Below are 25355 nucleotides of genomic sequence, written 5' to 3'. Positions count from 1 at the left end.
TGAGCCTGTCTGCAACTTAATGTGTCTTCTTTACAGTAAGTAGCAATCTATCTTTTCCTACATTGCTAATGGTAAGAAACAATGACAAAAAAATTTATGTGATTAAAAGAAAGATGAGGAACTTTCAACAAGACAGTGACAAGTATACTTGATTGCACAGCTGGCCAGTCAAAGTGGGGCCAGCTAGATGAGGTGGACGAGCCGAGAACAGAGTGCAGGCATGCTTGGAGACAGACTAACCATAGAGATTGAGGGGAAAAATTCCAAGTGTGGGATAGGAGGCTGCTCTCTTTCTGGACAGCAGCCAGATGGAGGCACTAATAATGTAGGTGTCCACCAAATGCAGCCTCCTTAGGTGGGTGTAGGATTGTAGAGTGGAGGTGTTGTCCAGCAGTTCGACAGGGCACTAATAAGACATCATTCAATAAATGGTCATTGATTTCCAAGAGTTATACAATCACTCTGTCTTCTTCTCGATTTGGCTTAGCAGTGGGAGTGCTACACGGAGGCACAGGGTAGCGCCCTGGCGTAGTCCGAGGTTTGTGCCGCAGTCCTGTCACACAAGGGTGCGACAGCCGCCATGTCTCTGCGGCCTAGTGTGGCTGTGTACATCTGTCAGAGCCTCAGCACTCTCATTGAGTGTGGTTGCACTCAGGCTTGCCCCCAGAAATCACCATGCACCTGTTGCTGGTTGTCGTGATTGTGGGTAGGTGGAAGACCCAACAGAGACACAGAGGACAGCTCAAAAGCTGGTCCCAATACTTGTATTGCCCGAAAGTGGCAACACAGGCACTCTGCTCTCAAGTTGAACAGCTCGTGAGCACATCGGTTCTTCATTCATGGAAGACTAGCATTTCCCTCACCTTCAGGTAGTCACAGGTGTAACTGGCAGGAATGCAGCTTGCAGAGTTGAAGTTCCCTCCACAGCAAGACAGCTGCAGATTTGTAGCAATGACTCCAAGCTGGTGGTGGGCAGTAAAACTTTGTTGTCTTCACCAAGTCATTCTGTAACTAGTAGAGGTGACCATACATTGGTATCAGTGATCCAAATGGAGTGGCAAGACTTAGATTGAATGGAAGGAAGAAGAAGGTTTTATAGCAGTCGATGACTTGATGCCACCTTACTGGTGGCTGACTGTGCTCCTATTTTCTGAGCCGGTCAGCATTCCTGGCTGGCCTAACGTGTTGTTTCAGAGTGTCAGAACATTTTTTTATGCAAAGTTTGCAGCCTGAAATGCATTCTTGTGACATGCCTAAGTGTAGTTACTACACGTAGCCCTGTTCACAGGATAGCACTGTGCCTGCTCTGAACTTTTCTCAAAGTGCTGAATCAGGTGTTGCTGACACTCTCCCTTCCACAGTCTGAGGCAATGAGCTCCCTGCTTGTTTGTGCTTCGGCTTTTCTGAGTGATGACACTGGTTACGCCATCACTGCATCCTTGACGGGCATGCTCCACTTAGCGTCGTCCAAGTCCTACCAACAAAATTTTATTCCTTATTTAATTACTATTCTGCTGTGCAAAAACAGGTTGAAAGGTGGAGATGGATAATAGTATTTCTTCAAAAATGCATAACATGCCTTACAAACCTGCTATGTAAAAATCAGACACAACAAAGATAACACAGAATGTGAAAGTATTTCTCAAACTGTAAATTTTTTAATTGTAATAGTTTATTAAAAATTAACAAATGAACCAGTCATGCAATATATACCTAGAATAAGTCACAATCTTTGCCATTACTATGAAGTCTCCACATATAAACATAGCACGAGATCAACATGCATGTCCCTGACCATTATCCCATAAATTCTGTTATATAAGCAATGAAGTGCAATAATTTAAGAAATATTTTAATTTTTGTTAAATACGAACATGTTACAGTGCCAGATAAGGCAACGTATTCATGTATTTTATTGACAACTAATGTAAAAATTTATAGATATTTTAATGAGAGATTGCAAAATAACCACAAGATTTTATTCTCAATGCACTAGTATGTTGTGTATGTGTAATTGTCTTTTATAATTGAATGCTGATCACTTATAAATATGAAACACTAGCAAACCCGACAATGCTTCGCAATTGTTAAATATGTATGGGAATTTTATATACATGCTTAACTCCTCCCCCTCTCCTACTCGTCCCCCACTCTGCCCTCTTACCCCTCTCTCTGACCTTGAGCCTTATTTATTGTTATTACAAACGAAACATTAAAATGAATGAGTAAATCAGTCAAGATAATAGATATATGGGATATGAGAGTGTCCTCTCCAGCAGCTGTATCTGCAAGGGTAGTAGCTTCAATGACAATATTCGGCATAGTTTTAACCTTCGAATGGATAGGATTACAAAGTTTCGGGTGATTCAGATTCCGTAGCAGTATTCTAATTATAAGCCGATAAGACAAAAATACAACTTTCCTGTTTTCTGTAAAACTGATGGGTGAGGAAGACAACAAACACATGCACTGTTGTGTACACAATTTTTGTTTGAAAATATATTTAAGGAGGCAAAATAATAGAGGCTCTCTGTGTCCTTTCAAATCTTTCAAATGGTATTGTCTAAAAATTTTAAGTAAATCAGGCAAGAACATTTTGAGAGTTTTGTTGATAACATATCCGCTTTATATATATTTTACAAAATCTATAGGTGATAGTGTCTGAATGTTATCAGAGCATCGTGTAAAAATTTGAAGTAATTTTATCGAGAACTTTTCCAGATTTTTGGAAACATAGCTTCTCCTCATATATTACATGTATATTTATATATTACAAAATATATAGCCTATGTAAAAGTTCATTAGTGCATCATCTAAAAATTTGAAGTAAATCAGACAAGAAAATTTCAATATTTTTGGTAAAAATGTTTCTTCTTTATATACCACGTACATATTACATATATTAAAATATACAGCCTATTTCCATCTAATGTTGATTACAGTAGTGTGTAAACATTTGAAGTAAATCAGCCAAGATTTTTGCTAAAAACATTAAGCACTTTAAGGCAGCTCTAAAGCATAACATTTTGCCGCATTTATTATTGCTAATAGAGCAACGAACATGTTACATATTCCTTGTGATAGTAAAGGTGATTAATGAACTTCAGCTTTTGTAGTGGCTGTTAGAGAGATTTTCATGCTGATGAAATTTTGAAGATTCTGACACTAAATTTTGAGAGTTAATAAGCTGCTGTACAAAATTTCTCATGCATGCTACTGAGTTTGAATGCAGGGCTTGCACTGTAAGTGTATGTATTGCACAGCTTAGTTAATTAGTTACAAGTGATTCATCAGTTTTGCAAATGTGTGTAAAGGCTCCCATAAACAATCAAATAATTCATAGAATTTCACTAGGTTGTCAAATTATTTAGCAACATGCTACTTCATTTGACATATCTGTCAAACATACACAGCTGAATAACTTCTTTTTATTACTGTCTATGATCATAAAATTGTTTGGTCCTTAGACTATCGGTTTCAGTCAGCGATGACCATCTTCAGATTTGCAGCAAACCACGAGAAAACAAAATACACCTAGTGTACAGTCTACATCTTAAAACAATGAAATAGGCTACAAAGGAAGGTATTACTTTCATATACATGGAGAACATACGCTTAAAATATGATGAGGCGTAAATGTTTCAAAATGTGACCAAATGTAATGGAGTCATAGTGGCATCATCAAAAAATACACGAAATCAGCAAAGCGTCATTGCACATATTTAGAATATGGTGTAAACCATACCACAGTGCCTGCGGAGTCATCCTGTTAATAGCGTACCATTCATAGCAAACTGTGATGCAATAGTCACAAAAGCTTGTGTTGCCAACTCGTTAGATGTGGCAACTGTAAACCTATACATATTCATCAATTACATAATTGTACAAAATGAAATAAAATGAAGAATACAATAGGTAAAGTCTATAGTGGGACTACCAAGTGTACAAGTTATTACAGTGATAAAATGAAATAAGGTAATATGATTCTGAGGTGCTCCTGGCGGGGAGGGGGGGGGGGGTCTTAGATACAATAACAACTTAGAGGAGAAGAACAAGGCTTTTGGGGCTGACAACATAACATAAAAATGGTAAAATAACCAAGGAAAGAAGCCAAATGGATGAAACAAAAGACTGAAGTAAGTGATCAATGCCTACTAGTGCAGCTATCAGAAGGCAACCTGAAATTTATAACAAAAAAAGCAAGTGTCACCAAGAGTGCTCCCTGGGCAGAGTGATTTTGTACCCAGTGCCTACTTTACTTTCTTTGACAATATTCCACATTAACCATACAATGCATCTCTTATCTATGTCTTGCCTTGTCATTACTTGGTACAGAGGGCATTATGCGTTTGATTTTCTAACCTGGATTGCATTACTCTCATGTTTTATTGTGCATCCTCTGTTTATATCCCCCCCCCCCAATGAACCATGGACCTTGCCGTTGGTGGGGGGGCTTGCATGCCTCAGCGATACAGATAGCCGTACCGTAGGTACAACCACATTGGAGGGGTATCTGTTGAGAGGCTAGACAAACGTGTGGTTCCTGAAGAGGGCCAGCAGCCTTGTCAGTAGTGGCAGGGGGCAACAGTGTGGATGATTGGCTGATCTGGCCTTGTAACACTAACGAAAATGGCCTTGCTGTGCTGGTACGGCAAACGGCTGAAAGCAAGGGCAAACTACAGCCATACTTTTCCTGAGGGCATGCAGCTTTACTGTATGGTTAAATGATGATGGTGTTCTCTTGGGTAAAATATTCCGGAGGTAAAATAGTCCCCCATTCGGATTTCCGGGCGGAGACTACACAAGAGGACATCGTTATCAGGAGAAAGAAAACTGGCGTTTTACAGATCGGATCGTGGAATGTCAGATCCCTTAATCGGGCAGGTAGGTTAGAAAATTTAAAAAAGGAAATGAATAGGTTACAGTTAGATGTAGTGGGAATTAGTGAAGTTCGGTGACAGGAGGAACAAGACTTCTGGTCAGGTGAATACAGGGTTATAAATACGAAATCAAATAGAGGAAATGCTGGAGTAGGTTTAATAATGAATAAAAAAAATAGTGCAGGTAAGCTACTACAAACAGCATAGTGAACACATTATTGTGGCCAAGATAGACACGTAGCCCACGCCTACCACAATAGTACAAGTTTATATGCCAACTAGCTCTGGTATTGACGAAGAGATTGATGAAATGTATGATGACACAAAAGAAATTATTCAGATAGTGAAGGGAGACGAAAATTTAATAGTCATGGGCGACTGGAATTAGACAGTAGGAAAAGGAAGAGAAGGAAACGTAGTAGGTGTATATGGATTGGGAGTAAGAAATGAAAGAGGAAGCTGCATGGTAGAATTTTGCACAGAGCATAACTTAATCACAGCTAACACTTCGTTCAAGAATAACAAAAGAAGGTTGTATACATGGAAGAACCCGGGACATACTGACAGGTTTCAGACAGATTATATAATGGTAAGACAGAGATTTAGGAACCAGGTTTTAAATGTTACGACATTTCCAGGGGCAGATGTGGACTCCAACCACAATATATTGCTTATGAACTGTAGATTAAAACTGAAGAAATTGCAAAAAGGTGGGAATTTATGGAGATGGGACCTGGATAAACTGACTAAACCAGAGGTTGTACAGAGTTTTAGGGAGAGCATAAGGGAACAATTGACAGGAATGGAGGAAAGAAATACAGTAGAAGAAGAATGGGTAGCTCTGAGGGATGAAGTAGTGAAGGCAGCAGAGGATCAAGTAGGTAAAAAGACGAGGGCTACTAGAAATCCTTGGGTAAAAGAAGAAATATTGAATTTAATTGCTGAAAGGAGAAAATATAAAAATGCAGTAAATGAAGCAAGCAAAAAGGAATACAAACGTCTCAAAAATGAGATCGACAGGAAGTGCAAAATGGCTAAGCAGGGATGGCTAGAGGACAAATGTAAGGATGTAGAGGCATATATCACTAGGAGTAAGATAGATGCTGCCTACAGCAAAATTAAAGAGTCCTTTGGAGAAAAGAGAACCACTTCTATAAATATCGAGAGCTCAGATGGAAACCCAGTTCAAAGCAAAGGGGGAAAAGCAGAAAGGTGGAAGGAACATGTAGAGGGTCTATACAAGGGCGATGTACTTCAGGACAATATTATGGAAATGGAAGAGGATGTAGATGAAGATGAAATGGGAGATATGGCACTGCGTGAAGAGTTTGACAGAGCACTGAAAGACCTAAGTCGAAACAAGGCCCTGGGAGTAGACAACATTCCATTAGAACTTCTGACAGCCTTGGGAGAGCCAGTCCTGCCAAAACTCTACCATCTGGTGAGCAAGATGTACGAGACAGGCGAAATACCCTAAGACTTCAATAAGGATATAATAGTTCCAATCCCAAAGAAAGCAGGTGTTGACAGAAGTGAAAATTACTGAACTATCAGTATAATAAGTCACAGTTGCAAAATACTAACGCAAATTCTTTACAGACGAATGGAAAAACTGGTAGAAGCGGACCTCGGGGAAGATCAGTTTGGATTCCGCAGAAATGTTGGAACACGTGAGGCAATACTAACCTTACGACTTATCTTAGAAGAAAGGTTAAGGAAAGGCAAACCTACGTTTCTAGCATTTGTAGACTTAGAGAAAGCTTTTGACAATGTTAACTGGAATACTCTCTTTCAAATTCTGAAGGTGGTAGGGGTAAAATACAGGGAGCGAAAGGCTATCTACAATTTGTACAGAAACCAGATGGCAGTTATAAGAGTCGAGGGACATGAAAGGGAAGCAGCGGTTGGGAAGGTAGTAAGACAGGGTTGTAGCCTCTCCCCGATGTTATTCAATCTGTATATTGAGCAAGCAGTAAAGGAAGCAAAAGAAAAATTCGGAGTAGGTATTAAAATTCATGGAGAAGAAGTAAAAACTTTGAGGTTTGCCGATGACATTGTAATTCTGTCAGAGACAGCAAAGGACTGGGAAGAGCAGTTGAACGGAATGGACAGTGTCTTGAAAGGAGGATATAAGATGAACATCAACAAAAGCAAAACGAGGATAATGGAATGTAGTCAAATTAAATCGGGTGATGCTGAGGGAATTAGATTAGGAAATGAGACACTTAAAGTAGTAAAGGAGTTTTGCTATTTGGGGAGCAAAATAACTGATGATGGTCGAAGTAGAGAGAATATAAAATGTAGCCTAGCAATGGCAAGGAAAGCGTTTCTGAAGAAGAGAAATTTGTAAACATCGAGTATAGATTTAAGTGTCAGGAAGTTGTTTCTGAAAGTATTTGTATGGAGTGTAGCCATGTATGGAAGTGAAACATGGACGATAAACAGTTCGAACAAGAAGAGAATAGAAGCTTTCGAAATGTGGTGCTACAGAAGAATGCTGAAGATTAGATGGGTAGATCACATAACTAATGAGGAGGTATTGACTAGAACTGGGGAGAAGAGAAATTTGTTGCACAACTTGACTAGAAGAACAGATCGGTTGGTAGGACATGTTCTGAGGCATCAAGGGATCACCAATTTAGTATTGGAGGGCAGCGTGGAGGGTTAAAATCGTAGAGGGAGACCAAGAGATGGCCACACTAAGCAGATTCAGAAGGATGTAGGTTGCAGTAGGTACTAGAAGATGAAGAAGCTTGCACAGGATAGAGTAGCATGGAGAGCTGAATGAAACCAGTCTCTGGACTGAAGACCACAACAAACAACCTTTGTTTATATAATCCATTGAAAAGCTAAAGAAACTGATACACGTGCCTAATATTGTTTAGGGCCCCTGCGAGCACACTGAAGTGTCGCAACACAATGTGGCATGGAGTCGACTAATGTCTGAAGTAGTGCTGTAGAGAACTGACACCAAGAATCCTGCAGGGCTGATCATAAATCCCTAAGAGTATGACGGGGCGGGGATCTCTTTTGAACAGACGTTACAAGGCATCTGACATATGCTCAAAAATGCTCATGTCTGGAGAGTTTGGTGGCTAGTGGAGGTGTTTAAACTAAGTGTTCCTGGAGCCACTCTGTAGCAATTCTGTGCATGTGGGGTGTCGCATTGTCCTGCTGGAACTGCCAAAGTTTGTCAGAACACACAGTGGACATGTATGGATGCAGGTGATCAGACAGAATGCTTACATACACATCACCTGTTAGTTGTATCTACACATATCAGGGACCCAATATCACTCCAACTGCACACATCCCACACCATTCCAGAGCCTCCCCTAGGTTGAACAGTTTACTGCTGAAGTGTAGGGTCCATGGATTCATGAAGTTGTCTCCTTACCCACACATATCCATCCACTCGATACATCTTAAAACGAGACTCGTCTGACCCAGCAACATGTTTCTAGTCACCAACAGTCGAATGTTGGCATAGGCCCAGGCGAGGTGTAAAGCTTTGTGTTGTGCAGTCATCAAGAGTACACAAGTGAGCCTTCGGCTACGAAAATCCATATCCATGATGATTCGTTGAATGGTTCACATGTTGACACTTGTTGATGGCCCAACATTTAAATCTGCAGCAATTTGCGGAAGGGTTGCATTTCTGTCACACTGAATGATTCTCTTCAGTTGTCGTTGATCGCGTTCTTGCGGGATCTTTTTCCGGCGGCAGTGATGTTGGAGATTTTATGTTTTACCAGATTCCTGATATTCATGCTTCACTTGTGAAATGGTCGTATGGGAAAACCCTCACTTCATCACTACCTCGGAGACGCTGCGTCCTGTCGCTTGTGCGCCAACTATATCACCACATTCAAACTCACTTAAATCTTGATAAACTGCCATTGTAGCAGCAGTAACCAATCTAACAACTGTGCCAGACATTTTGTGTCTTATATAGGCCTTGCCAGCTGCAGCACCTTATTCTTTCTGTTTACATATCTCTGTATCTGAATATACATGCCTATACCAGTTTCTTCAGTATATATTTCATCAACTATTTAATCTCTTTAACTGACAGGTACAATATTATACAATTCTTGTCTTGGAATGGCATGTTGCAGGGTATGGTGGCCCTGTGGCAGTTAAGTTCCTCTAACCACTTCTCGCCTCTGCTGCATTCTGGTGGCTACACTAACAGATGGTGTTGATTACCTAATTCAGTCTTTTGTTTCATCCATTTGGCTTTTTTCCTTAGTTATCTTATCATTTTTTATATTATTTTGTCAGCTCTGTAAGCTTGTTCTTGACTATGTTATTATTTATATCTAAAATCACCCAAGGATGTCTCTGAAATCACATTTTCATTTAACCATTTCCTTTTTAACAATTTTAAATTTAACATTATTGATGCTTTTAATTTATTACATTTTATCACTGAAGTAACTTATAAACCTGGTAAGATGACTACAGACCTTACTTATTGTATTCTTAATTTTATTTCATTTTTTACAATTGTATAATTGACAATTATGTGTACGATTACGGTAGTGACATCTAATGAGATTACGACAAAAACATATTTTGAGGCTACTGTACCATAGTTTGTTATATATACAAGCACTATTAATGGGATGACTCCATCACTGTGGTCTGTTTCACACCATGTTTTAAACATTTGCAATGATGCTAAATTGATTGTGTGTGTATTTTCTGATGAAGCCACTATGGCTCCAATATACAGGGTGTATCAAAAAGAATCATCCGATCTGGTATGTCTATACTTCTGAAACTAATAAATATATACAATGAATTTTGTTTTTTGACGAACAGAAAGTTAAAAAAAAATTCATTCCTTTTCATAGGTGTTCAATATGCTCCCCTCGGATATATGACACATGTCAATGCAGTATTCAAATTGTTCCCACATTGCAGCAAGCATCCGTGAGTTACAGCTTCCACAGCTGCTGTTATGTGATGTGTCTGTTCATCATTGTCGTTGGTAATAGAGGCACACAAACAGAGTCTTTTATAGACACCCACAAGAAATAATTATATACACTCACGGTCGGTGACCTTGGATGCCAGTAAAATAAGGCTAAATCATTTGGTCCAGTTCAACAGATCCATCATTCAGTAATCCTTTGGTTTAAAAATTTCTGCACTTCCAGATGTCAGGGTGGCAGTGCCCACTCCCGGTGGTAAATGAAGTCGTTTGAATCAGTCTTCAGCTGTGGCAAAAGTAAGTTCTCAAGCGTATCGAGATATGTGCGTCCTGTAACAGAGTTCTCAGGAAAGAAAAATGGACCATACACCTTTCCCCATAAAACTGCACAAAACACATTAAATTCTGCAGAATCTGTCTCATGTTGGGAACCATGTGAAACTTGAGAAGTTGCTCTTTCCAAGAGCATGTTGTTCACACACATATATCTCAAATAAAATAACAATTAGGCTTTCTTTAAATTGGCTGATTCTTTTTGATACACTCTGTATTAGGTCATGCCTTAAAACAGTTATACCTCATCATATTTTAAGCATATATTTTCCATACAAATGCAAGTAATATTTTTTATTATGGCCTATTTTACTGTTTTATGATGTAGGCTGTAACTAGTTGTATTTGATTTTCTCGTATTTTGCTGCAGATATGTAAATGGTCATTAACTGAGCAAAACCAGTAGTCTAAAGACCATACTATTTTGTGTTCATAGATGGAAATAAAGGGAACTTGTTCTACACTTTCTGGGTCATGGTTCTATTTGTGACTAAGTCACAGCTTATGACACAAGGACAGCATTTTACAGTGTTGAAAGATACTTTTCACTGATAGACAATTTAACAAATAAGTTTGACTATGCATGTGTTGGAGGATTTGGCTGATAAAATTGTGAAGAAAAATGATTTTTGAAAGATTTTCCTTTATATTCCTTATTATTATACTCTTCCTTACACTGGATAGAATTATCCACAGGATTAAATAACTATGACTATTTATTACAACATAATTAACTATTACAGCTATGGTATTTTCTTGACTATACTTCCTTCCATGGTTATTCTAACTGTACGCTTCAAAGGTGCCTCTTCAGCAGTGTTGGGAGCTCTGTGATATACTTTTTGTGACATAGAGGCATCTACTGATGGATTCCAACAGGCTCATACTGCCCAAGAAGTACATCAAACAGAATAATAATAATAATAATAATAATAATAATAAAACAACAATATGCATGTACTAACACATAATACCATATGCAAAATGTGGGCTTGTGCACTATTTAAAACATGCATGACTGTATCTAACATAGCTAAAATACATGGTAACTCCTTTACGAGGACTATGAGTGAACGAAAACTTCACACTTCTGACTTTAAAGTGAAAGATTCTGAATTTAACTATGTATGAATTCTGTTTCTTTACAGCTTGTGTTTGATGAACAAAAGCCAGTTGCTTGTCAGACTTTGCGATATTAAATACACTCTGGAAGAGTGATAAATCTACCTTTCTGAAAAATAATGCCAATAAACAAATAAAATGATACAATGATTTAATAAGTAGGAGAGCTTAATTTTTGTATGATCTTGTGTATTTTGCATGTGGTTAGTCACCTCAAGAGATGATGCATGTCTTCGAAGTGGGAACATGATCACATTAACTTCTTAGAGGAAGTGCTAGTGGCCAATGTTTGTGCATGCTCCAAGGGTCACTGTCCCAGGCAAGAATAGCACAATGGCCCTGGAGTAAGAGCCACAGTCAACAATATTTAAAGCAAGTGGAGAAACCAATAAACATTTTCAAATGTGTTAATTCTCTTGGTATGTGTCAAACTGGCAACTGTTTAAAAATAAACGTTTAAACTCTCATGTCAGATTTGGAGAGGACAAGACATGTGATGTTCCTGTATTAAGAAAGACTCGTGTAGAAGAATTTGATGTATGATTATTGGAGAATGTAGGAAGAATGTTGTTGACGAAACTCTTGATATTTTATTACAAGATTTTGATTTGAGAATACATGGAACACTGCAACTTCGAGGTGACAGAAGTACAAATGTTTCACTAACGCAATATGAGCAAAAATAACTTTTGTTGGTATTTATCTCTTTTTACTGTTAGCTTCCACAATTCTGGAAACTGAAAGCAAGGGATTACATGGACAAAAACTAAAGACCACAATCATTATCGGAGTGGTACAGTTGTTCTGTCTTTCCCATGCACATATCAGACAGCAAGACATGAGAGAATCATTAGTCTATGCACAATTAACAAGCAGGAGTATAAAACAATTTTTTTTTCTAATAATTCATGTATTACTCCATTTTACATAGTAAGGTCACCCAGTGTTCAAAATCTGCTCCATTTGGCAGGTATCTAAAAGCTATAGATAATTGTTGAGAAAATGAAATAAATTTCTGCATAATTGTGTCCTCTTCAAATGTGAATGAAAGTTTATGATTTCATCACACCTCAGGTGTAATATTTTTAGCAGAATTTCATGGATATATTTATCTCTGAATTTCAACCATTCCCTGGATCAGTGTCTAGTTTTCTTTTTCTTCTTTATATACATCTAAAGCCAGTGCAAAAAATGCTTTGCCTGCATGCTTTGCCTACCAATGCCAACATACTTCCTGCCATGATATGCACAGCATGACAGTTGCTTTTAAAGTGAGGTTAAGTTCGACAAACAACTGGTATGTCTGCGGGCTTCGTTGACCAATGGGGAGCATACGGTGGACTTGATAAAGAAATATATTCTTTCTTATGCAGCCCACCATGAATTCCTCTCCTGTGCCAACCTTTTCGTCTCTGAGTAGCACTAGCAACCTACGTCCTCAACTACTTGCTGGATGCATTCCAATCTCTGTCTTCCTCCACAATTTTTATGTTCTAGGATGTGTTAACAAATGTTCTATCATCCTCTCCATTCTTCTTGTCAATGTTTTCCTTCAATATTATTCTGTGACACCACATCTCAAATGTGTTCTCTTCTGTCGCAGATTCCAGGGGCCTTAAGGGCACTATTTGCATATTTCTTGAATAAACATTTGCTTTGAAGTTTAAACAAGCTGATTTAGTGCACATTATTATCCTACAGGATGTTCAACCATTTGTTCCACAAGATATATGTAGCTGGAATTTGTCAGATACTAATGTCTATGGTCACTTGGTGGTGTAAACATTTAAGTGTCTACATCAATGCAGTCAAAATATAAGACAATTTATGACACATATTTTGATACTCATTAACTTACTTATCAAAACCTACAGGTTACTTCCAACTGATGCAGTGTCTAAAAATTTGGCAAGAAGCAAAGTTTGACAGAAACTATACAACAAAAAATACATATTTCTGCCATTCCTGGTCTGTATGTGTTTCTGGCAGTCCGTTAAGAACCCTTTTTCTCATTTACACATAGAGATATCAAGTTGACATTTACATCAAATACTGAGGTCTATGGGCACTTGGTGGTGTAAATAATTTAAACTTCTAAGCAACGGAAATCAAAAGACATAGCCCATATGTCATATATTTTTAAACTCGTAAACTCACTCATCAAGATCTATGGATGTACTATCTATATACATGGTGGAACTGGTGGTCTAGTGAAAAAGTGCATACTTGTAAACCCAGAGGTCACAGGTTTGAATCCCATTTGAACCATGGATTTTTCAGTTTTCATTATAACCTAGCCATCATCTCTCAATGATACAAGGAGTCGCAGGGGGGAAAAAAAGTGCTCCAGATTAAACGTTAAGCTGTACGTCCCTTTTCCCGGGGTTGCATAACTGGAGCAGGTTAGCACACGCAAGTCGCCGAGGTGGCATCCGATAGAAAGACTTGCGCCAGGCTACTGAGCCTCATGAAATAACAACACCAAAACAATAACTATTATTATTAGCTATATACATAGCTAAGTTTTAAAAGAACCCACAGAGCATGACTCCAACTTGCACTTCCATGTTTGGCGGCCTATGGCAGGTTCCTCTTGTTAGTGTTTAATACGAACAGTGATAATGTTATTCTTCTAGGAAATGTACAAATTAGCTTATGAATCTGTACTTGTTTGCTCATTTGCAGGGAAGGTATTTGTAGGGGAAGAGTAAGGCTATGAGATACTTAGTGAGTCTGCAAACAAATACTTTCATTGACCAAGTGACGAAACTGGAAATGAAAAGAACAGCAATTACAACAATATGGAAAGGACAGATTGCTACTCTTCATACAGAGGAGGCGTGAAGTCATAAACAAGCACAATGAAAAAGAGCGCTAGAAATATTATCAAGGTCCTTCTTCAGAAATAGAAAACTAACTCTCTCTCTCTCTCTCTCACTACACACACACACACACACACACACACACACACACGGCCACTGCCTCCAGGTGCCTTAGTGAGAGAGTTCTACTTCTGAAGAAGTACCTTGCCCAAAATCTGATATTTATTTTTCATTGTGCCTGTCTGTGACTCAACACCACCTCTATGTGGTGAGTAAGAATCTACTCATTCCATATTTTGTTATATCCTGGACTTCCCATTGTTTTAAATAACTGCAATTGGTGTATATGACTATGTAATCTCTCATCACATAATAATTTTCTATTGGTTTTAAATAGTCTGTGGTCCTTTGTGGGAGGAACATCAGCAAAAGACAGGTTGTGAAAACGTGTGTGCTGCATAAGTGATGCTACAACCAAAATGTGACTAACTGCTTGATGTTCAGTATATACTGAGGTGGTGAAACATGGAATATATGAAATACAAAATAATATTATTATATTAAATGTGAGAATGGCATGTGTTTGCAATTTAAGCTAGCTGTTTTGTACTGCTCAAAATGTAATGTTAGTGTTTATATTCCTGTAGAATAAAAGAATTCTATGTAAAAGCCAAAAAGTTTAATGACAAAGTGAAAACATACAGTAATACTTTCAAATACATTTTTTATTGAAAGGGAATATTGTCACAGAATAAATTTGTTTGAAGAGGATAGGTCTACAAAACTAAATCAGATCAAAAGATACTATAAGAATTTGGTGAAATTTGTATTAAGAAAATATACGAGGTGTGTGAGAACAATAATGAGACTGACAACACTGTGAGCAATCTGGCAATGCTGTGCTGTAGACCGGTGTGTTCATCCATTCCAGATACTCAGTTTCAGTCTCGTACAGCCATTATGTGATTTTTGAGAACGCCATCAGTGAAATTGTGCTTTTGTTGTGTGTTACAAAAAAAGAACACAGGAATTTAAAGCAACATCATGCAATCAAGTTTTTTTTTTTTTTTTTTTTTTAACTTTGGGAATCTGCAATTTTGGCCTCTGAAAAGTTGAAACAGCCCTATGTGGGACATTCTTGCTGGTTTTACTGGTCCAAACAATTTTTGGAAGGCTGAGAACACGCAGAGGATGAGCCGTGCCCAGGGAGATCTTCAACTTCAAAAACCGACGAAAACATCGAACAAGTGCATCTTCTTGAGATATCAGACCGATGTTTAACAATAAGGATGATGGGTGACACTTTCAGCATATATCGAATTTTGATCGAGGTTTTGCACATGCGAAAGGTTTGTGCCGAAAAACCTCACAACTAGGCAGAAGGGCAATAAAGAACTGTGTGCGTTGATCTTGAGAGGATTACCAATGACCATGAATGGTTCAGTCATCTGATCATAGGTGATTAATCCTTGATTTTTGAGCACATTTCTGAGACAAAGTGGCAAAGTGAGGAGTGGCAACTGAGACATCACCTCAACCAAAAAAGCTGAAATGAGCAAATGAAACACTGTTGATTTGCCTTTAAAAAAAACTGTAAAGGCAGGGTGTATAAGCGTTCAAGGAAAATAATAATAAACAGATCCCAGATTTTTCCCACTTGTGCCTGTTACAAATATACTTTTCCCAGATGAAAATAATTATAGTGACAATACACTACTTTCCCTCAGAGCTGTAAAACTTGTCAATTCTTTGAGTGGTAAATATTTTATACACTGGTATAGAATTCCTGGCACTTTAGGAAATGAAACCAAGCAAAAAACAATGCATTTTGTAAAGATATTCAATGTGTGGCAACATGTAGGTGGCTTATTTTCTTATTATGAAAGTATAAATACAAATACCACCAAATACAGCATTGTAGCTTCCACTGAACTTAAAGATAACTCAAAAACTATTGATGGTATAACAAAAATATTTTGCAAAAAGTTGCTCCTGTATATTACCTATAATTTAACGTATATAACGTTAACCTCTGATCTCGGATAAGTATTTTATTGCCACAAAAAATTAGTATGTCGGATTTACGCCACCTTACCCTATCATTGTTTTCTGTTGTATTGATCTCTATTGTTCTTCTGTTGTGTATTTAAATTTGTTTAATAACTTAAACAAGCATACCAATTGCAAAGTTGTAACTTAATCCTTATCAGATATCTTCAAATTATCGCTAAAGTCTCCAAACTGGAAAATCGTCTTGCACTTACAAATAAAAATGACCGCCATTCAGTAATGGTGCATGGTAATTTTTTAAAGCTGTTTTGAACTTCTCAATTAAAGGGTAATCACATAAAAAAATCAAAATATTTTAAAATGGTCAAGCAATCCTCACTGGACCACTTCATATGGACTGACTCAGGGATCAATCCCTTACAGTTACTGTAACACTACCACAACACAGAAGGACAAACAAATTATTCAAAGACAGTATTTCTCTTAAGTTCAGAAGGGATTATATATTTTTTTTGTTTCAAGTGAAACTGAAGATGGCCCGAGTATGAAGGTAATAGACGACACTGTGAAAGAATGTGAAACACTACTTCGTAGAACATCAGCTAGTGTTCAGTGAAAGGATGAATCTTCTGAGTTTCAGTTTGATTTTAACGATCCTGGTATATGGCCGAAGAGGTTTTCTGACTCTGAAAGATGTAACATAAAAATGAGAGCAGAAAACGAACATGATCCTGACATCAGTAAGAGCTATAGAGAAGGTCGCAATTTAAGTAAAGATTGGTTTCTAAAGCAGTTAAAAAATGGGACAAAAGTTAAAAGATCGTGGCTAGGTTATATTGAGAACAAAAATGTTTGATATTGTATTCCCTGCAGATTATCTTGTCACTTAGGCTCAGATTCTGAGTCAAAATCATTCTTAGCTAAAGAGAAAGCTTAGTGAAAAATTGCCAGCCCATGAAAATTCAACAAACCATAAATTTTGTTTTTGCTCTTGGACGGCTCCAGAGTCTTCTCTCGGAAGTGGAGGCATTGATAGAGAGCTGCAAGACCATACAAAAAAAGAGGAGTATCACTGGAGAGCAGTGTTGCACTGTATTATTGATGCTGTTGTTTTTCTAGCAAAGCAAGGAAGTCCGTTTCGAGGAAAAAAGGAAGTTGGTGATTTTGGTGATCCACAGAGTGGGAAATTTGTAAATACCATTGATCTTATATCACACTATAATGTCCCCCTTCGTCTACATATTGAACGCCACAAAAAAATGGGCAGATCAGCTATTTTTCCAAACATATACAAGATTAGTTCCTTGACTTGATTGCCGACAAAATTAGACAAGACATAGTTAAAGATATTTTAGATGCTACATACTTCTCATTGATGTTTGACTGTACTCCGGATATCAGCCACAATGAGCAGATGACTCAAGTAGTTCGCTATGTCAAGGCAAATGACTCAGAAGTTGTGGAAAGTTTTGTTGACTCTTTTCTAGTTACAGATAAAAAAGGAGGTCTTAATCAAGAAATACTGAAAAACAGAACAAGATGGGCTGAACATTAAATACTGCAGAGGTCAGTATTATGACAAGGGTCCAAACATGGCTGGGAAGTACAAAGGGGTCCAGTCAAGAATACTCGTGAAGAATAACCTGGCCTATTTCGTACCATGTGCTGCTCACTCTTTAAATTCAGTAGGAGCACATGCGGGTGCGGGTGACACATCTGCTGAAGCCCAAACGTTTTTTTGGACCTGTCCACAGTTTGTATCTATTCTTTGTGGGTTCCACATCAACATGGGAAATCTTACAAAAACATGTACCAACAACATTAAGACCCAGAGCAAGACTAGGTGGTCTGCAAGAGCAGAGGTAGTTGAAAAAGTTTATAAGCATTTTCATGAAGTTGTAAAGGCTTTGGAAGAAATTGAAACTTACAAGTTCTCAACATCAGAAACAAAAACAGAGGCAAGGCCTATTTTTAAAAAATATGAGAAAACTCAAATTTATTGCCATAACTTGTTTCTGGTATGCAATATTGAAAAAAGAGATCATGTTAATCAGTTTCTGCAAAGAGAAGACCTTACAATTGATAAAGCTGTTCAAAACATTCAAGGCCTTTTGAACTTTCAGAAAATTTCCAGAGAATCTTGTACCTCTGAAGCTATTTCTGAGGCCAAAGTGCTAGCAGAAGATAATGTGGTATCAACAGTATTCTCAGAAAAAAGGATCAGAAGAAAGGAAAAAAATGACCGATGAGATTTGTGAGGATGAAGTATCCAAACATTCACAGGAAGATTTGTTCAGGATGTCCCTGTTAGAAATAACTGACAGTGAAAATGGAGCTGAGTACCCGGTTTACTGCACTGGAGAACATTAGTGCAAAATTTGGTTTTCTGTGTGGTGTCCAAATTCAAGAAATGGAAGTGGAGGACTTAAAGGCCAAAGCAGGAGAATTGTCTGATACCTACGCAGAAGATCTAAACAAGGAAGAGTTTATTTACAAAATTGAAAGTTTCAAACACCATGCCCTGGTAATAGAGAGAGACTTGCAAAATGCCACTGCATCATCCACATTAAGTTTGATTTATAAAAATAAATTGGTAGAGGGGTATCCCAACATTACAACAGTCTTAAGAATATTCCTTACCATACCAGTTTCTGTTTCCACTGGAGAAAGAAGTTTCAGCAAGCTGAAACTAATTAAAAATGATTTGAGGAGTGTGACGTCTCAACAAAGATTAACAAATGTCAGTGTAATATCCACAGAGCACAAACAAACTGCTTCCATAAACTATGACAATATCAAAAACGTTTTTGCAGCCAAAAAAACTTGGAAAGCAAAGTTTTAAATTGATTATTGTATGAGATTTATGGTATATTCTTGTATATTTAAAAATTGTTTATGTTTGTTTTCTTTAACCTTAATTCATTTAAGAAAATAAACTAATGTTGTCAGATACAGACTTTTTTTTCAATATATTACCCAAATTACTTTCAAAAATTTTTGATTTTTATGACTAGGAGTGAAAGAAGGGGTGCCAAATTTAAGCTTGCCCCCCCCCCCCCCCTTTGTAAAACTCCTACACCTGGCCCTGGTTGGAACTTCGAAAGAATGACATACCTGAGTTTAAAGATTGGTTAGGGAGTTCCGGGTATAAATGGACATCCCACGATATTCAAAACGAGATCACTACTCCACTAGGAAAGTCTGTGTTGAGAATGGTATTGGTTTCCATCAAGAAGACTGAACATTTTTCTATTATGGTTGACGAAACAAGTGATTCTTCAATTCACGAACAAGTGTCATTTTGTATTCATACTGTCAATGATTATTTAATCATCAACGAAGACTTTATTGGCTTATACGAGACCCCCAACACTGAATCACAAACTCTGTTTAGTATTTCGAAAGACGTTTTTGCTCATCTTGATCTGTCAATGGATGACTTAAGAGGACAGTGCTATGATCGTGCCTTGAATATGAGAGGCAAGTTCAAAGGACTAAAAAAGTTAGTTTTGCATATACAACCAAAAGCATGTTATGTGCACTGCACTGCTCACAGATTAGACTTGGCAGTTGTAGACAGTCTCTGCCATCTTACATGTATGAGGGATATTATGGCTTTAGCAAAGGACTTAATAAACACCTTAAGGGAATCCAACAAAAGGATAGGGCTTTTCAGAAGCAGACGCTGTGAGAGCGCCAACGACCAAGCTGGTCTACAACCCCTTTGCCCGACTCTATGGACTATGCGAGCTTGTAGTATCTTGAGAATACTGAAAAACTTTGAAGAACTTCTAGAGTAATTTGAAACATTTTCTGCAGAAGAAAAAGCAGAGGCAGGTTACAAATGTGCAGGCTACCTTGAGTCAATGTTACAATTCAAGACTCCTCTCTTTTTACGTCTTTAAGCTATACAATGAACCCAGTGGAGGATGTCAATGAAAAATTCAATGCTCTCATCTAAGTGTTGCAGATCTGGAAAAGAAATATGAGGGCTTGATTTGTATATTGAATGGAAGGTGTGATAGTTTTGAAAACTTTTGGTAATTGTGTTTAAAAGAAAAACTTTCACAAGTTGATGATCCTTTGCTTCCTCAGGATTAAAGTATACCAAAGAAGTATGAAAACAATGAAGCCAGCTCACCGCACACTTTCAAAACCCCAAAGGAATACTACAAAGCTATTTACATTGAAGTTTGTGAAACGGTGCAATCTTGCATTACTGAGTGGCTTGCTTCAACTGGACTCACACAGGTCATTGCAGTTGAACAAAAGTGCTTGCTTTTAGTAAACAGAGGTGAAACAAATTTGGAAAAATCAACTGAGTTTTTTAAAAATGGCCTAGACATTGAGAGATTGCGTTTACACTTGAATATATTGGCCGATATTGCTAATAAAAAACAACTGGTTAAAAAAAAAAAACCATGTGTTATGTAAGAAAGTACATTACACAAGAGACAGCAGTTGGAGAAATGTTATGTGATGTAGTGAAGTGCATTAAGCTTCTCCAAGTAGTTCCAATCACGACAGCAACAGCAGAACGATCATTTAGCGCCCTTACACGTCTGAAGTCATATCTCCGATCAACAATATGATAAAAGCGATTGAACAACTTGACTGTTCCTCATGCCCACCGAGATGTTTTGGATGAATTGGATATCCGACCAGTCAACACCACCTTCATATTCAGTAATCCACTCAGACAGTCAGCATTTACACCTTTCTAAAGACAGTCTAGCCCTAATAATGGCATTTAGAGCAATATTAAAAATCTTTATAAAATAGAGAATTAAATACACACATAATGTTAAATTTTCAGTTTCGAAATATTAGTACTAGTTTATTACTGTATTACTATAGTACTGAATTAGTTATTTTCAAATACTTAAATATTTTTAGGGTGTAAGACCCAATTAAAAACCGCTATTTACATACTTTTTGACTGGAAGTATTAGGCACACTGTATTAACTTTATTAACTGTATTAAAGCATTAACTTTGAGATACTGTTTTTATATAATGAACCCTGAGCCTTATTCACAGTAAGCTTAAATTAGCTATTTCACATATTAATTAAAGTGCTATTACTGTGCGACAGCAATATTTTATGTTTTATTCTTTTCACGATAGTTTAGGATTTATTTAAATATAATCTCAGTCTTTTCAGAGCTATACTGGGTGAGGCGAAATTTGCGCACTCAGGCTTCGCAGCACTACTCCTCACATGCCAGCGACAAAAAAATGACTGTCATAAAATTTTGTCCGGCGAGTACATCCGGCAGAAAAAGGGCATTAAAGAGTGGCAATCTGGCAACACTGTAACCACATGTACAGTAACTACCTCTGTCAGCTCATATTAATTGGCCTGTACAGCTGGTGCAGTGGATAGAGTTTTGGGTTAGCATGCAGGAGGTCGAGGGTTCGATCCTGGGTAGGGGCACACTTTATTTGCTAATTTCATTCTGACATTTAATGCTGTAACATACACTGTTTTTTAGTTCACATGTAGCCTAAATTTACAACATTTTGTGATGCTGAACATAACAAATACGTGGTTACACAAATGAGAAACAGACAGTTGAAACAAATGACCTGTCATAGGACAGAATAACTACAAAAACATTATCAGTTTCGAGATGCTAGAGATGATAGCACAGTGCAATAACACAACGTCTACTTGTCATTTATACTAAACATAATATGAGCACTCAGATGTCGCACATTAGCAACCAGTGACAATAATAATGTACATATTAATGACCCCATGACCTTCACAACAGAATGTGTTGTCCTCAGAACAATAAATGCTCAAAGCGACCTCCCAGCACATCAAAACATTGCACAACCTGCCAGATCATACAGGTTTGGACCCTTTGCAGCAAAGCTGCATCCACAGTAACAAGAGCAGCATGAATACGCACTACCAAGTGTTCCACATTGATCGGCAGAATAGAGTACATGTGCTCCTTCAGGTGTCCCCACAGGAAGAAATCCAGGGGATTAAGGTCAGGTGAATGCGGTGGCCATACAACTGGATCTCCACGTCTGAGCCATTTCCCTAGAAATGTCTGTCCAAATACTGCTGCACATTAATTCCTGAGTGTGAAGGTGCACCATCAAGTTGGAACCATATCCTTTGCCAAACATGTAGTGGAACATCTTCCAGCACATCAGGCAGATAGTTTGAGAGAAATGCATGATACTTTCATGCAGTCCACCAGTCAGGCAACACGTAGGGGCCCAAACACCTGTCGCCCAATATTCTGGCCCAGACATTTATACGAAAGTGAACTTAATAGCCACGGTCATGGGTGACGTGCGGGTTAACCTCATACCAAATGGTGGGCATTGTGCATATTGAAGACACCCTCACGAGTGAATGCATTTTCATCCGACCATATAACGGCATTCACAAAGTCATAATTGGCTTCCAGTTGTTGTTGGATCCATTCACAAAATTGCATCCGCTGATGGTGATCTGCAGAATGCAGGTGTTGCATGAAAGCATAATGATAGGGGTGCAGCACATGCTACTGCAGCAAATTAACGACCTTGCATTGCGAGAGATGCAGCTGCCTAGCTACACTAAGTTTTCTTCACTGAAGTTCTTCTCCAGAATAGGTTCCTCATAGCTGGTGTATGATGAGTCTGTGGAAAACCTCTATCACGTTATTTTGGAAGGAGAGAACCTGACTCCAGAAAGTGCAACTCCAGATAACGAAATACATACTTATCTGGATGGTGTCGATGAGGATATCTAGCAGCATATTCACAAGTTGGTAACACCAGCCCGGTTTTGAGATGCACCAGGACCAGAAGCATATCAACATTGTTTGTCCATGCCATACGTCTGCCACACTGGTTTAGAGGTTTACAATGAGAAAATTCAACGTGTGTACACATGTACATTGGAACTATCACAGGCACATTACTCCGCTCACAGCTACTCTTTGTCTGGTGGACAGTACATACAGTATAAACACTTCATCAGTCCTACATGCTGTTGCACATAATGTGCATTACCCCTCTGACAGATAATGCTCTGCATGATTTGCTCAGACACCGCTAATTGTGAAACGTTCAGTTTCGAATTATACTGTTTCCCTAACGGTAATAGATATGATGTTTCCACAATCCCATTGATAACAACAACAACAATAACAACAACAACAACAATAATAATAATAATAATGCACTGAGATAAATACTGAACAGCATGTGGTTATCAGACTCAATGTTGAAAGGCATAAGTAATGGGACAATGGTGACAACACACACAAATAGTAACTGAGTTTGGACATTATTTTCAAAGCACGTTCCTAGTCCTACTGGCCCTAACTAAATGTAATGGACCTCAAGGAGGCAAGAATAATAGTTGGTTCTAATCTATGGGGCTATTGGAGAAGGGTACAAAGAAACCAGGTTTCGCATCTAGTAGATGAAGTGGTGCGAATAAATTCACGCCCACGACGTGGAAAGGGCTTCTTTCAAAGCTGACCAATCCTCCATTTCTACAATTGTAGTATGTAAGTGCAAATGTTTTCTAGACGACCTGCTGCAATCGCTGTTGACGATTAAGATGCTAGATACTGTACCACCTAGACTACATTTACCAAATAAAAAACATATGCCTCAACCCGAGATCGAACCCTCGACCTCCTGCATGCTAACCCAAAACTCTATCCACTGGACTAACTGTACACCACAACTAATATGTACTGACAGAGGTAGTTATCATACATGTGGTTACAGTGTTGCCAGATTGCCACTTTTTAACATACTTTTTCTGCCGGATGTACTCGCCGGACGAAATTCTGTGAGAGGCATTTTTTTGTCGCTGGCATGTGAGGAATCACACTGCAAAGCCCGAGTGTGTGAATTTTGCTTCACCCTGTATATTCACTGCTTTGTAACAGTCTATAAGCATGATTAAATTAGCTTTTTACAAATATATCGTGCATGTTTATGTTTTGTTTCTGTTTTCAAAGCCAAAACATGTGTCAGGCTTGTTGAGTTACCCGGAGTGGTCGAGTTATCACGAGTCCTTATTTTGGGGTTCTAATGTTGATCATATGACTCTAAAATGCTTTAAAAAAAAACATTTTAAAACTCACTATTTTTCATCTAAAATTTAGAAAAATTTCCCAGGGCAAGACCCCCAGTATGGGCCCCCTCAATATTTTTTTATAAGTCGGCACCCCTATTTATACGAGCTGCTATCCAAAATTTTCAGGACTGGTGCTGCCATCTGTTGAAACTTTACCTTTGGACTAATGGTCACCATCACCCTGGAGGTAGTTCCCATCTGAACGTACATACCAGTCCCTGCGCTTCTGCCACTGGTCAAACGTTTTCTGGAAGTCCTGTTCTTTGAGGGTGTTTACCACTGCCACTTCTTGAATCCCCTCTAGAGTGTTGAACCGATGGCCTTTCAACTTGAGTTTCAGTTTTGGGAATGGCACGAAGTTGCAAGGTGCCATATCTGTCAGAGTGCAGTGGGTTGGGTACAACCGCCATGTTGTTTTTTACCAAAAAGGTCCTCGTGAGCAAGGACGTGTACAGAGTGCGTTGTCGTGATGCAGCAACCAGTTCCCTTGACACCAAAGTTTGGGTTGTCATCGCCACAGGTTTTCATGGAGCTGTCGCAAAACGTCACAGTAGTATGCAGAATTCACTGTTTGGTTGGGTGGGATGAATTCTTTGTGCACAATTCCCTTGGTATCAAAGAAAACAATGATCATCTTCACCCGTCTCGCTTTTTTGGGTCTTGGAGAGAACGGGCTCTTCCACTGGGACGATTGTTGCTTTGTCTCTGGGTCATAACCGTAAATCCAGCTCTCATCACCGGTGATAATCCATGACAAGAAGGTTGGATCATCAGATGCGGTCTGACGAAGGTCCTGCACACTTCAAAATGCTGTGCCTTCTGATCGGCAGTAAAGATCCTTGGCAAAAATTTTGCAGTGACACGATGCACACCCAATTCATCAGTCAACATTCATTGGCATGTCCCATAACCAATACCCACTTCATCCGCAAGGTCTTGAATGGTTTGATGTCGATCCGCACGAACCAATTGTTAAAGTTTGGCAACAATGTCTGGCGTTGTGCAGCTAATGTGCCTTCCAGTGTGAGCATTTATCTTCGACCTCTGTATGGCTGGCCCTGAACCGAGCATGCCACTCAAACACATGCGTACGGCTCATGCTCTGTCCCCCAAGTACTTGATGAATCATTGCAATGGTCACCGTAG

General features: G+C 38.4%; 1 protein-coding gene across 1 annotated transcript in view; it reads right to left on the bottom strand.

Moving 5' to 3' along the window:
• Nucleotides 1-420: 420 nt before the first annotated feature.
• LOC126236757 (G patch domain-containing protein 11) overlaps nt 421-25355 on the bottom strand; it is a 135024-nt gene continuing 110089 nt past the window's right edge. The window contains exon 6 of the transcript XR_007544980.1: nt 421-1474. The gene's annotated coding sequence lies outside the window, so the exon portion shown is untranslated. The remainder of the gene's footprint in view (nt 1475-25355) is intronic.

This window comes from Schistocerca nitens, chromosome 2 (genome assembly GCF_023898315.1).
Source record: "Schistocerca nitens isolate TAMUIC-IGC-003100 chromosome 2, iqSchNite1.1, whole genome shotgun sequence".
Classification (NCBI taxonomy): Eukaryota; Metazoa; Arthropoda; class Insecta; order Orthoptera; family Acrididae; genus Schistocerca; species Schistocerca nitens.
Note: the sequence above shows the minus strand (reverse complement) of the source record. Positions and strands in the feature narration are given on the sequence as shown.